Source organism: the organism of the source record quoted next, unplaced genomic scaffold (assembly GCF_019419815.1).
Source record: "Pyrus x bretschneideri cultivar Hongxiangsu unplaced genomic scaffold, Pyrus_bretschneideri_v1 Contig34, whole genome shotgun sequence".
Taxonomy (NCBI): domain Eukaryota; kingdom Viridiplantae; phylum Streptophyta; class Magnoliopsida; order Rosales; family Rosaceae; genus Pyrus; species Pyrus x bretschneideri.
This window is the reverse complement of record NW_025999657.1, coordinates 1304554-1319478: the sequence shown is the minus strand read 5'-3', so window position 1 is coordinate 1319478 and position 14925 is coordinate 1304554.

Sequence of the window (14925 nt, the reverse complement as noted above, 5' to 3'; positions counted from 1 at the left end):
TGTTTTAGATTGTGTTTTTAAGAGTTTTGAGTCAAGTTAGAACCAATTTTTGTCCAAGTTTGTGTTTAGGCTCAAAACTGCCCAGATTGTGTTTTTAAGGCAGTTTTGAGTGTTTTTAGCCTATTTTGAGTCTTGTGAACGTTTTTGAGTCTTTTTATGTGAGTTTAAGTGTTTTGAAGGTTAATTTTAGTTATTTGAGTCAGTTTAGAGTGTTTAGCAAGCCCTCCTAATCCCCGGTGTAAGAACGATCCCTACTTATTTATATGCTACAATTGTCAAAAGAGGGTTAATTTGTGTGTGAAGTTAATTTTCGCATCAAATTTTGGCGCCGTTGCCGGGGATTAGCAACTTTGCTAATCCCTTGTTATTTCTTTTTAGTTATTTTCATGTGTTATTAGTTTGTTATTAGTTTTAGTTTCTGACTTGTTTGTTTCCTTGTTTTAGGCACTAGTTTATGACTCGGAGTTCTCAACCGGTTCATGCGAATATCTTAGACTTTGACGACGATTTTGAGCGAGCCTTGAGAAGAAAGAAGAATCAACAAGAGCCTCAACCACCTCCACCTGCACCAGACCTTGAAGAGGACGAAATACAAGTGGAGGACGAAATAGAAGTGGAGGAGGAAGCCACGGCAAGGGTTGTTGAGGAAGAACAAGTTATGGCTGCCGACAACCGAACAATCAAGGAGCTTTCCGCTTCGGGATTGGTTAATGCCATGCCTCTATGCATTCAATATCCAAGGGCAGCCCCCGACAAGACTGACGAGTTCGAATTCAAGTCCAGTTTATTGCATCATATTCCTAAGTTCCATGGGTTGTCCATGGAAGATCCTAATAAGCACTTGAAAGAGTTCGAGGTTGTTTGCTCAAGTATGACCCCGGTGAATGTTGATGGGAGCATTTTGAAGATGAAGGCTTTTCCCTTTTCTCTCTTGGAAAAGGCTAAAGATTGGTTGTACGAACTAGCTCCCGGAACTGTCACATCATGGGAGAGTATGAAAAGGGCGTTTTTGGAGAAGTTCTTCCCAACTTCTCGAGTCATTCTTTTACGTAAAAGAATTAGTGGCATTCAGCAAGAGCAAGGTGAATCATTTCCAACATATTATGAACGTTTTAAATCCCTTGTTGCTTCATGTCCACAGCACCAAATGAAGGAGGAGCTTCTTCTTCAATATTTCTACGAAGGGCTTCTACCAATTGAACGTCAAATGCTAGATGCCTCAGCGGGTGGAGCTTTAGTGGACAAAACACCCATGGCCGCCAAGACTCTCATTGCCAACCGAGCTTTGAATGCTCAACAATACGAAGGAGTTGGCCAAAGAGACATGCCACGGCAGCAACAAGTGAATGAGGTAAGTGTTATTTCCGAACTTCAAAATCAAATGGCTAATCTTACTTCCCTTCTTTCGCAGGTGGTTGAAATACCGAAGGTACAAAGTGTGGCTGTTTGTGGCGTGTGCTCCATGAATAGACATCTCACGGACAAGTGCCCTCAATTGATTGAGAACGGAGGGTGGGAATCTGCCAATGCCGTGGGGTATGGGAACCAAAACCAACCAAGGAGTGATCCTTTCTCTAACACATACAATCCCGGTTGGAGAGATCATCCAAATTTCAAATGGAGGGAGCCACAACAACCCCAACAACAAAGCACATTTAAGCAGCAACCTCCGGGGTTCTACCAAAGGCCGTATGCACCCACACCACCCCAATCACAACCTACACAACCCAAATCAGGTTCGTCCATAGATAATGATCAAATCTTTCAATTACTAACTTCTATGGCGCAGGGAATGCAAAATAGGGACAAAAAGGTTGATGAATTAGAAAAGCAAGTAGGGCAGATTGCGGAGTTCATGGGCCAATTTAGAGAGCAAGGCAAGTTGCCTAGTTCAACCGTTGTCAATCCAAAAGGAGGTTTTGAAACCGCTAAGGCTATCACCTTGAGAAGTGGCAAACAAGTTGGAACGGCCCCACAACCCTCTAAATCAGCCCCAACGGAGGATGAAAAGTTGCAATTTGAGGAGGGGGAGCAAGAGCAAGCCACGGCAAGGGTAACACCACCCATGCCGCAGCCACCCAACCTGCACCATTCGGCTTCCAAGGGTAAGGAGGTTCCAAATTCGATTGTTTCTAATGTTATTCCTCCAAATGCACCCTTTCCTCGCAGATTCATGCAAACAAAGAAGGAGGAAGCTGAAAAAGACATTTTGGAGACATTTAGAAAAGTACAAGTCAATATACCACTTTTAGATGCAATCAAGCAAATCCCGAAGTATGCGAAGTTCTTGAAAAAGCTTTGTACAACAAGGAAACGGATTCGGGAGAAAGAGATAGTACATGTAAGTGAGAATGTCTCTGCACTGTTGCAAAGAAAGCTACCACCTAAATGCAAAGATCCAGGTAGTTTCACTATCCCTTGCGTAATTGGTAATACAAGGTTTGAACATGCCATGCTAGATTTAGGTGCTTCAATTAATGTCATGCCATATTCTGTTTATGCATCGATGAATCTAGGAGAGCTTAAAAATGATGGTGTTATTATCCAATTAGCCGATCGATCTAATGCATATCCGAAAGGAGTTTTGGAGGATGTTTTGGTGCAGGTAGACCATTTGATTTTTCCTGCAGATTTCTATGTGCTTGACATGGAAGATTCGGCACACTCTCCATCATCACCACTCTTACTTGGACGACCTTTCATGAAAACAGCTCAAACCAAGATTGATGTGGCCAAGGGAGCAGTCACTATGGCCTTTGGTGGTGATATGATTAACTTTAAGATTCCTGAATCGATTGAGAATACTAATGATGTTCGTTCTTGTTGTGCCATTAATGTAATTGAACACATAGGGACGGAGTATTCAACAAAGATCAAGAAGGATGTTTCTCGAACTACCACCGAGAAGGAACTTGGAGTAGAGCACAAGGAGTGCACGGCTCCAACCTTGAAAGCACCACAATTGGCCATGAGCAACCCTTGTGCATCCGTCCATTGTGCTACCACTTCTTTGCCGTACAAAGGTAAGCCACCTATTCCAAATTCGATTCCCGTTTCAACTAATAGGTTGTTACCTCGTGTGGTGCAGGTACCTAATCGAATTCAACGTCGTGGGAGAATTCGTGTTGATGTAGAAAAGCAAAACACGACAATAAGAAAGGATCATTATCCCACTCCATTCAAGGACCCAAAGCATGAAGTGGTTCGTCGGACAGATTGTAGTTGCACCCCTCCATGCCGTGGGGTTCCATAAACCTTCAAGGGAGCATCGTCCGGCTGTACGACGTTAAAGCAAGCGCTTCTTGGGAGGCAACCCATGCATTTGACAAGGAGAAGATGGAACTTTCACTCCAAACCCAGATTTGCGTTTCTAAACCCTTCTCCTTGCTATTTATTTTATCATGCTTAGTTGTTTGTTATTTGTTTGCTTTTTGTGTGAGTCTTTGTGTGAAACATTGAGGACAATGTTTGATTTAAGTGTGGGGGGGTAAACAAGTGTTTTTATGCAAAATTCGTGGGATTCTATCACCTATCACTTCTAATGTTGTTTCTCACTGTTTTTAAGTGTTTTTAATGCATTTTGAGCTGTTTTGGTGTGTGTTGAAGTAAAAATCCGAAAATTTGAAAAAAATCGAAAAAAGTGTTTTGAAAAAGCCAAAAAGAGTTGTTTTTGTGTGTATGTTTGTGTCTTAGGGTACCTTCCAACACAATGATGAGGATTTGGTTTTTAATGCATGACTGTTAAAGAAAGTTACAAACAATGATGGAAGTTTGATTTGCTCATTGGTTTATGCTTGGTTGTAGTTATAGTTTACGAATTCACACGTAATCACAAAGGATAAAATCAGTTTTTGTAACATGCTTGAAGGAAGGAACTCAAACAAACGCTACATCCCTGAGAGACTTGAGCCAAAACGTTTATTTGGAGAGTTATTAATCTGTGCATTCTTGTTTTCTAAAGTCGTTGCATGATCTCATTATTCTTTGCTTGGTTGCTACTTAGAATGCGTTTCATCACTATAGTTCCAAATACTAGAACTCATACCCGTTTTATTCAAAGCATGAAATTGATTAGCATAACAAATAACAAGATGAAGTTGTGTAGTAGTCACCACCATAGCCAAATAGCCAAATCCACCCTTGTCATTTGTATTGTAGGTTTAAACCCCTTTGAGCCTTATTTAGCCTATTTTCTTGTTAACCACATCACCTTACCTAGCCTAGAATAGGACTTTCATACCCTTGTTCTTGAAGTATAGTGGAGCATAACTTAGAAGGAATCCTTTTGAGTGACATTCTTGCAGAAAACAAGTGTGGGGGAAGGGATTTTTGTGTCTATGTGTGTGCCAAAGTCTTAAAAGAGGCACGGGAAAAGAAGGAAAAAAAAAAACGAAAAAAAAAATTGTGAAAAAGAAGAAAAAGAGGAAGAAAAGAAAGAAAAGGAGTGAAAATAAGTGAGAATGAACTCACAAGTGTTGATTGTTGAAGAAAGGGTCCAAAAAGTTTGAATATGGCCCTAAGTTTTGTGTGACTTCCCCTTGGGTGTTCAAAGTTGACTTCTGCATTCTAAAGGGAATTCTATGTGCCTAATTCAATACTTTGCTCACTATTGCTTTAAGAATGTTTGTTTATCCTTTACCTTTCGTTGTTAGCCAATACCTTAGCCCCGTTACAACCCTTCGACTTCTATCTTGATTGTTATGTGTTTCAATATGTGGAGTTTAAAATGGGTTTGAGCATATGGTATCCCTAGTTCTCGCGTCTAAGTAGTGGCATTCCATTCATGAGATCATATATATATACATGTTAATAATTCCAGAAAATGCTTTCCTTGTTATAACATATGTGAGTGTTCGTCTACATGTTTACATCAATCTCCTCACATATACCTAGTGTAGGGAGTGTAGTTAGAAAATCTGAGTGAAAACAGAGAGTATATCCGGTGAGGAATTGAGGGAATTCTCTAAGGCATGTTACTACGTTCAAAATGTTGTTTTAATTGATTAAATGCGAGCTAGTGAATGGTGACTATGATTAAGTATGCTCGAGGGTAAGGATTGCTTAAATCTATGTGAGTGGTGATCTTTGACATGTTATGTTTCATTGGAAATCCCTGAGACGAACGTTGGAAGGTTTAGAGTTATGTTTTGTTTCTTTTGTTTATTTGTTTTGCTCGAGGACTAGCAAAAGATAAGTGTGGGGGAATTTGATAGGAGCATATTTAGGCGACTTAACTGGCTTATTCTTGTGCATTTATGCTATTATTTCTTAGTTAATGTTGCATTACAACTCAATTTCGTGTGTTTGTAGGTCCTATGGGGTAAAGTATCAAGAAAGGGCATTTTGGTGCATTTTGGAGCGATTTTGGACACTATGTGGATAGCTTACATATGGGCCAACATGGATGGACGAATTTGGACTTCAAGAGGCTAGAAATGTGATAAGAAGAGGAAGGAATAAGCTTGGGACAAAGTGGATAAGGTAGGAGCTCAAAAGAGGAAACATTATCCAAAACATTATCCAAACCTTATCTCATCTTATCCTATCCAAACCTTATCATGTCTTAATCCTAATTGCATGGGGACCTAAATGGATAATTCTAGAACCTATTTCTAGAAGAATCCTAGTCTAGAAGGCCCAAATCAGCCACAAAACCTATTTTCTCTAGAAGCCCTAGAAAAGTGGCGCCCCAAACTATTCTAGAAGGCTTTGCCTTGCCTTGCAAGCCAAGCAAACCTCTCCCCCAAATCAGCCGCACCTTCCTAGGCCCAATGCCTTTGGGATTCTGATTTCTAAGGCCTAATCCTTGTGTATTTGGGTTTACAAATCCTTTTATAAAACTATGTGGGCCAAAACCTCCTCCTAAGTGGATTTGATTCACCTATAGCCGAATTCTAGGGCCCTAATCCATAAAATCTGTTAAGTCCAACCCTAATCTACTTAACCCTAGGACTATATAAACATAAATTCAGCCAAAAATTCGTACCACCCCCTTATGCTATTCAGAAACCCTTGTGCCGCACCTCCATTCTCCATTCTAAGCCTCCATACACCTCTGCCGCACCTTCCCCACCATAATCAACCATCCTCCATCCCTCTAAACAAGGAAAAACCATCCAAAACCACCAATTCCAGCACCTACACTTTGTGCCGCAGCAAGGAGGAGGAAGAGGAGCCAATCTGTGCATCGAATCCATCTTGGAATTGCTGAGCATTTAGGTGTACTCTTTCTTATGATTTCAATGTTTAAATTCAATACTTTTTGTTGTGCAAGCATGAGGAACTAATCCCCCCTTTGGCTAGGGGGGAATTTCGAAACCATGGTTGTATTTGCATGATGATTTGATTACTTTCAGTTGCGATTTCATGAATGATGAATTCAATTTACTTATCTATTTTAATTAAAACTTGCTTATGTGTATGAATTGAGAGTGCACGCTTGATTTGCATGCATAAACATGATGCTAGGGTATGAGGGAACTTCACCTAATCGTTGGGAACTTATATTCATGAGTAGTTAAGATTGTTGGTCACAATTATGATAAGTGAATTCTTGGCATAAGTATCATGCGCTTTCATAGTTATGAATGCCTCGTCAACACCTATGATTTCCATAGAACCTAATGATCTTTGATTGTTTTTCTATTATGCGCTTTCATATAGAGAACTTTTAAGGAATAATTTGATTGCAATGCGCCAATTCCATTCAATTCAATGACCTAAGGGAAATCTGAGAGTTAATTTAAGCGTACCTAATTAACTTGGGGTGTTGAGGTTAATAAATTCATTGATTAAGCAACTGGAAATTGTATTATGTGCAAGTATGCCATGTGTGGAGAAAAACCTCCTAGCCATCTCACCATCCATTTAATTCCACCAATTTCGTCCAAATCTGCCTAGTTTACATATTTGTTTTGTTTTGTTTATTTTCGTCCAAAACCAAATCCCCAATTGTCTTAGAGTGTCTAATTGGTCCAAATATGTTTTAGATTGTGTTTTTAAGAGTTTTGAGTCAAGTTAGAACCAATTTTCGTCCAAGTTTGTGTTTAGGCTCAAAACTGCCCAGATTGTGTTTTTAAGGCAGTTTTGAGTGTTTTTAGCCTATTTTGAGTCTTGTGAACGTTTTTGAGTCTTTTTATGTGAGTTTAAGTGTTTTGAAGGTTAATTTTAGTTATTTGAGTCAGTTTAGAGTGTTTAGCAAGCCCTCCTAATCCCCGGTGTAAGAACGATCCCTACTTATTTATATGCTACAATTGTCAAAAGAGGGTTAATTTGTGTGTGAAGTTAATTTTCGCATCACAAATTGATTCATTTTATTGTGCTTTAGTACTTTCAAATATTTGTTGTTTAGGTATGGATAGTGACAATAATTTGAATGCTACTCAAGAGCCGAAAGGAAAGACGCGTAAATGGGAAGCATTTGAGGAAGAAGCATTGCTATCTATTCTTGGGGATTTTGTTACTAGGAAGCACTGGTGTGACACAAGTGCTTTCAAAGAAGGTACTTTGCTTGTAGTTGCGAAAGCTGTCAATGTTTTATGTCATAATTCGAATATAAAGGTAAGTCCACATATTGAGTCAAAGTTGAAGAAATGGAAAAAAAAAACATATAGTCTAGTCCTTGACATGACGAACACAAGTGGATTTCTATGGGATGCTGTCAAAAAGTGCATTGAAGTTGACAGTGATGAAGCATGGCAAACTTATGTGCGAGTTCATATCCTATATTATTTACCGATTAGTTTTATTCTTGTAGCTCTATTTTTAACATATGCTAAATATTAATATTGCTATGTTGATATAATCTTACAAAGATAAAGATGCTGAGGGATGAAGAAGCACACCTTCCATTATATGATAGATTTGCATATATATTTGGAAAGAATCATGCTACGGGTAATGTTGTCGAAACCCTTGCTGAAATGATAGAGGAGCAAAGCCACAATGAGGTTGATGCAAGTGATATTGGAAATAAAAATGATGTTTCTCCAATGAACCAGCAAAGCAACCAATCTACAAGTAGTCAAAGAAAGGAAAAGAAGCATGAGAAGTTTAAATCATGGAATTGAGGTAATTATCCATGGACTAACATAATTTTATGTTGAAGGTGGAAAAAAGATGCAAAAGGTAACTGAAGCTATAGTTTGAGGTACTGATAGGAGCATATTTATGCTACTTAGTTATGTTGTTTCCTTGCATTTAGTGAGTTAATTACTATTTATTTTAGTCTTTTAAGCTATTTTCGTATGTTTTTAGATCCTAATGGCAAAAGGAGCAAGAAAGGGCATTTTGAAGCTAAATGGAGCAATTTTGGGCATGGATTGGATAGCTTAACTATGGAGCATAGAGGATGGACGAAATTGAAGTCAAGAAGGGCTAGGAAAGGCTACAAATCTGGTGGATGAAGTCCTAATGCAAAGAAGATAAGGAAATAGCAAGAAATAAGGAACCTTATCCAACCTTATCTTATCCTAACCAACCTTATCCTTTCCTAACTCTAACATTATCCTATCCTATCCTATCCAAATCAGGTTAGGACTTAAATCTAGCTAATTAGAGGGGATTAATTACACATTAAAACACCTATTTCAGTTTCTAGAAGCCTTATCCATTTGTTTGCGGCATGTGGACCATTCCTTGTAGGTTTAGGAGTTGCAATCCTTCCTCTACACCTATATCATGAGTCCTTATCCATTTAGGTCCAGAAATCTACCCTTTACCCCTTCTAGAAGTCTAAATTCTGCCAAAAAATACCTAGTTTCTATAAGCCCTTAATTTCTGGCAAAAATTCCCTATCCCTTTCCCTTTTGGTTTCTACAAAGACTTAACCCTTTTTCCATGGGATTGTGCAATCCTTGTCCTTCACTAAGTGTGCATAATTAGCCTATATAAACAGCTAATGCCTCACCATTTAATCCATCCATTCACTCATTCATTCATTCATACTTTCAGCCATCAAACACCACAATTCACCCTACACCACCCTAGTGCTGCAAGCAATGAAGGAAGGAGAAGAAGACTTGTGCAATCTGCCATCCAAGGAGGGTTTGAAATCTGCCATTGGAGTGTGGAGAGTTTCTAGGTGTATTCTATCATTTGTCTTAGTTCAATGTTTAAATTTAATTATCTTTATTTTGCGAACATGAGGAACTAATTTCTTTTTAGTTAGAGGTGAATTCGAAGCCATGATTATATGTTTTATATGAATTGATTACGTCCGGTTATTATTTCTTAAGGCATGAATGTGATTTGCTTATCTAAGTTATTAAAACTGGTTTATGTATGTGGGTTGGGGGTTAACACTTAATTTGCATGCATAAATTTGATGCTAGAATATAAGGGGGTTTCACATAATAGTTATTCACTTATATTCACAAGTAGTGGAGGTTGCTAGTCACAATCGCGTTAAGTAAATCCTTGGTATGAGTCTCATGTGTTTCATAGTGATGAATGCCTTGTCAATGCTTATAGTTTTCACAAAACTTAATGACTTTTGATATGTATCTTTTTTATGCGTCTCATATAAAGAACTTGAAAAAGATAATTTGGTTTAGATGCGTATTTCATCTAATTCAATGAAATAAGGAAAACTTGAGGGTTAGTTGTGCGATGCAACTAATTTGGGGCGTTGTCATTCATAGTCTAAAGGAATAATAACTGGACATTGGTTTGTATGCATATATCATGTGTGGAGAAGGACCCTCTAACTAGCCTTTTACCCATTTATTTTACTTAAATTCGTTTTTCAAAAGTGTTTTCTATAAAGTTTTTGTTTTAAGTTTAAAATTCATCAAAAACAATCCCCATTTCATTTAGTCTTCATATTTGAGTCAAAACCTGTTTTCTTTTAGTCTTTTGAGTCAAGTCAAGTCCTATTTTCGTCCAAAACACTTATTGAGTCTAAAATTGAGTCTTTTTTATTATTGGTTGTTGTTTTAAGTGTCCAAAGTTAGTTTTGAGTCTATAGAGTCTAGTTTAGTGTTTTTGAGTCTTATTTATATTGATTAGCATCCCTAGTTAATTCCCGGTCTAGAACGATCCCTACTTACATATCTACTACAATTGTCACAAATAGGGTTTAATTTGAGTGTTAGAATATTTCACATCAGGTACTGTAGATCATAGTGACAGATCATAGCGACTTAGTTAGCGAACTTAAAGCAATAGGTCTTTCTCCTATGGATCAAATTGAGAATCGACTCTTATTCTAAAAAAAAAACCACAAAATGTGGGAGTGTTCAGGTCAATAGATTCCGGACTCAAACAAGTGTTCGTCCAAAAGCTTTTAAGCGACAAAGCAAGCAAATGACTATATTATGTGATGCCTTTTGATATGGATTTTATTTTGCTAATTGTACAATCTTAGGTTCTGGCTTCCAACTTAGTCTTGCACTGTGAAATATTTTGCCTAATGTTGACTAGTTTTTTGTGAATCATGGAGATCTACTTTTGAATGATAATATTGTAGTTAGCTATTGCAAGTATGTTGCAAATTATTGTAACTAGCGTATATTGTAGTTATTGTAAGTATGTTATTTGGTTTTTGATTTGCTGGAAAGTTGTTGGCTTTAATGGAAGTTTGAAGCAAATCTAGTATAAGGTTGTTTGCCAGCTTACAATAAGCAATTAACTTTTTTTTTCATTTCTTTTCAAACGTGGTGTCTGGATTTCAAGCTGAACAATTAAAAAAAAAAAAAACAAAAAAGATAAGTAGGAAGCATCCAAAATTATCTTTTCATACACGCATTTGTACTGTTAAGTTGATGGCAGTTTATGTAAAAGAGCATTTTAGGTCAATTTCAAGCTGGACAATTAAAACAAAAAGAACATAAATATAAAAAAAATAAACAAACATTCACATTCCAATATCAAAGGACTTTTGAGTATGTTTAGGGAAATTCCAGTATCAAAGAACAAGAAAGGGTTGAGTCTCACTCTCATCCAATATTGTTAATTTTGATAATTTCTTTAAAATAGATCAATAATTTAGTTCCAGTCCGAGCATGCACCAAAGTTGTGATGACCCGTCCCTAATTTCTGTATAATTTCTCCCCGAGTGTGTAAATTGACTTTTATGCCCTTGTTGGCAAAGTGATGTGGATGTACTTTCCCCGTTATCGTGATTAAATTTTATTCGTCGTTACGAGTGTGCGTTAAATTATTCAGTGTTAAAAACACTACTTTTGATGAGGTACGGTAGATTTCTTTTGATTTCATGTGTACAAACCTTATCACTTCTTTTCTTTAAAAACTGACCCGTGCCTTACTCACTTTCACCAACCAATCAGACTTTCCCTCAAATCCCTCACAACCAATCAAGTCTTTTCCCTCATTTCACTCCCCACCAGTTAGAAATCACCCTCATTTCTCTCCTTAATCATATTTCATTCTCACTCTCTCTCTTCTCTTTCTCTCTCTCTCTAACCCGTACTTTACCCTTCTCTGCAACAAAGAAGAACAATACCAAATCTTCACAAATTGAACCAGTGACCACCACCATCGTGCTTCACTCGACCTCACGAACATAACCGTACCAACCGATCACAAGTTGGTTGGTCTTGCTCCTACAAATTTCAGGCCGAGTTGCAAGGTTTTAGGACATGGGGAAGCTTCTACGCAACTCCTTAGGGTCCCTAGACTAATTTTAGGGTCGAGTTGATGTTGAAACCAACGAGTTCAAGGAGTCGAAGTTTAAGCCGAAAGCTTTCGAGGCTTTTTCAATCCTTTTCCATCCACCTTTCGGACTTTCAAGAGGTACGATTTTGTTCTCCTTGTCACAAACTTTAAATCCATATAAATTGCATGGAAAATGGTTGAGAAATGAGCAAGTTATGAAGGTTTGAAAATTTTCCAAAAATAGGTGAAAATCCCCAGTTTTCGACGAACAAGACAGCAGACGGCGGGGGACAGCGAGGGTCACTAGAAAAGACGACAAATATTTCATTAGAGTTGACGGAATATTCCTAATGTCCATTAGGGTTCTGTCAGGCGCGTGCCTAAATGTGGCTGCGCATGTGGCCGTGGGTTGGGCGGCGTGTGAGGGCACGTTCGGCCTTCGGCTGACGAGTGGTTGACATGTGCGGGTCCGTGACTTCGAGTAGAACATTTTTGTATATTCAAACCTTCTATTTGAACAAGCTATGGGGAGTTTTTCCTAGTTTTTCCGTATATGTGTTAATTAAGTAATTATTATTAGTTGTTTTACATATAAGGGAGACTTATCCTAAGGACGTACGAGGACAAGCGAGGCTAGAAGGCTACAATCCATCGACATATGAGTGAGTGGACATTTTGTTTTTGTATATATGTATATAAACTTTATAGTTTCCATAAATGCATTTAAATTGGTTTATGCTTTTATGCCATGATTTATTTAATTTTAAAAATGATGTTATGTGGTTAAGATTTATATATTGTCATGACATATTCATATGCATTTTTCTTGCTCATAAATGTTGCACTGTGTGAAATGCTAAAATAATCCTACGAGATGCATAGGTAAGTTCAAGTAAGTTTATTATGCTGATTGGAATCATTGAATCATTATGGCATGCATATATTCATGTAGTCCGCTCATCATTGCAGCACCCCGGTGTTAGTGGTCGTCCCAAGCTAGGGCCAGTCCTTCACGTGATGTTCACCTCCCACACCGCACACTCACATTGGATCCAAGTAGATGTCAGTCATGTAGTACAGGTCGCATTAGGCGACTCCGACTTGTAGGTGACCGCGAATATCACCAATCTTCACGTGATCATAGCATTAAAGCGTATATCTATTTTACACCCAGTCCTGTCGTACAGGTCACATTAAGTGACTCTAACCCATGTGCTAGCATAAATTGATGAGCAAATTAGGTCAGTCGTACAGGTCGCATTAGGCGACTCTGACTGGTATGCTATCATAGATTGTTGAGCGTTTGATTTCACTTATGCTACTGTTGTGTATCGTGATTTGGCATGCTTTTGGTTTTACTGCTGAGTTGCATTTGATTTCATACATATATGTAGTATAATTTTCTGGAAATTATACATGTTTTACAGCAAGGGGTTAGTATGTTCGCACAATAACTGTTTTTTACAAACCTTTATTTTTGTGCCCACTCACCCTTCTGTTTTTTGCCCCTCCAGGTCCTAGATAGCCGACCTACTCTGTGGACATGAGGATCACTCGGCGATTCTAACTTAACTCTTTTTAATGTAGGGACTGTTTCCAGTTATGTACTGTGTACTTTTCTAGTTTCCACTGCATTATTTGTCATCTATACTCTGAACATTTGTATTCTATGGGTTCTACCCATTTCTACGCACTCATTTTAGTAGTTTAAATAAGTTCTAGTTTCGGTTTTAATTTATCCACATTTTAAAAAGAAACATAATTTTTCTAATATGCACAAGAAGAATTTCTAGTCTATAAACATTAAAAATATGTTTTTTTCAAAATAGAATCTGGACAAGAACAACACCCTTAATAATGCAAAGGTGTGGAAATTAAATACGAAGCACATAATCTAAAGGGAAATTGAGATAAATAACGTTACAAAAAATGACAGTTCATTATTTCATAAATATTCAATTGAAGGAAGAAATTACAAAAGCAAAGAGAAAACGTAGATGAGAAAAAATGCAAAAAAAATTAACCATCTATACTCACCTTCGTTTAGGGGTGCACAAGTCTCCACCAACAGTCAATACTTTTACTAGGTCTCCACCATTTTTTAGGTTTAATCGTGAGAACTCTTCATCTAATAGGGTTTTAGTTTTTTAATTTATTAGGTTTAAAGCTTAAGGGTATTTGTGTCTATTTAAATGATATTTTGAACACATTTGAAAGTTTTTTTTTTTAAACTGACATTTTTGAAACTATGAGCTAATATTTGGCTATATTTGATAAATACCCATATTATCTGTATGCTAAAACTGGGTTCCCCCGGCACTGTTTTTACTATTCGTGAACAGTGAAATGTCAGAAATGCCCTTTGTTTCTTCTCACTCCGATGTTTTGTTGTTTACTTGATAGAACAAAATTCCAATGTTGCCCATCTTTAACATGCGTCACTCATCGTTTAACCCTCTGTTTTTGTTCCTTTTTCTCGATATTTCTTTCGACTTCTGCTTCTTTCTTTCCTGGCCACGCGTCGATCATCGTCGAAGGCTCCCCTCGGACTTTCTTCCCAAATTTTCCTTTTGTTTCCATTTCTCTCTCTGCGGTCTTCTCTGCTTTCCTCTCCTCATATGTCATTCTTCCTTTAACTCTCATTCTCCATTGAAAGGTCGGAGACCAAAGCTTAAATATGGTTCTTCACAGGTCGCTGGTTCTTTTGGCTAAAACCACCACATCCACTAATTCATCCAAATCGAAAGAACCCTCTCAATCCCATAATTCCATTCAGCTTTTGCATAAACGCTACGTGCCGTCCACCGTCGGTCCCCTTTTGCCTCCAAGGTGTCCATCTCTTAAATAATCGACCGATTTCAACCCTTTTTTCTCGATTTCGGTCAACTCCAACATTGGGTAAGGTATCAATCTCTTCCTCTGCTCACAAGAGGTAGCTTCTCGAAATTTTCAATTTCAACTTCCAGATTTGAGAATTTTGAATTTGATTTTTCATCTTCTGATTATTTTTTTTTTTTGCAGAGGTTGTATTAGTTTTTCTTCATCTGGAAATTTAGGGGTTTCTTACGGCACAATGTTATCAAATTTGATTTTTCTAATTTTTGATTTTGGGGTTTTGCAGAGAGTGCTAATATACTGATTTTGTGGAATTTTTGTTCTTTACAAGGTTTTTCTGGCTAATGAAATAACTTTGCCATTACTCTCCAGATATGATTATGTTATGTTTTTTCCATTTCCAAATTATGTATACTGAATATTGGAGTGTTGGAATTCAAATTTTTTTATATCCAACGACAGAGATTAATTAAT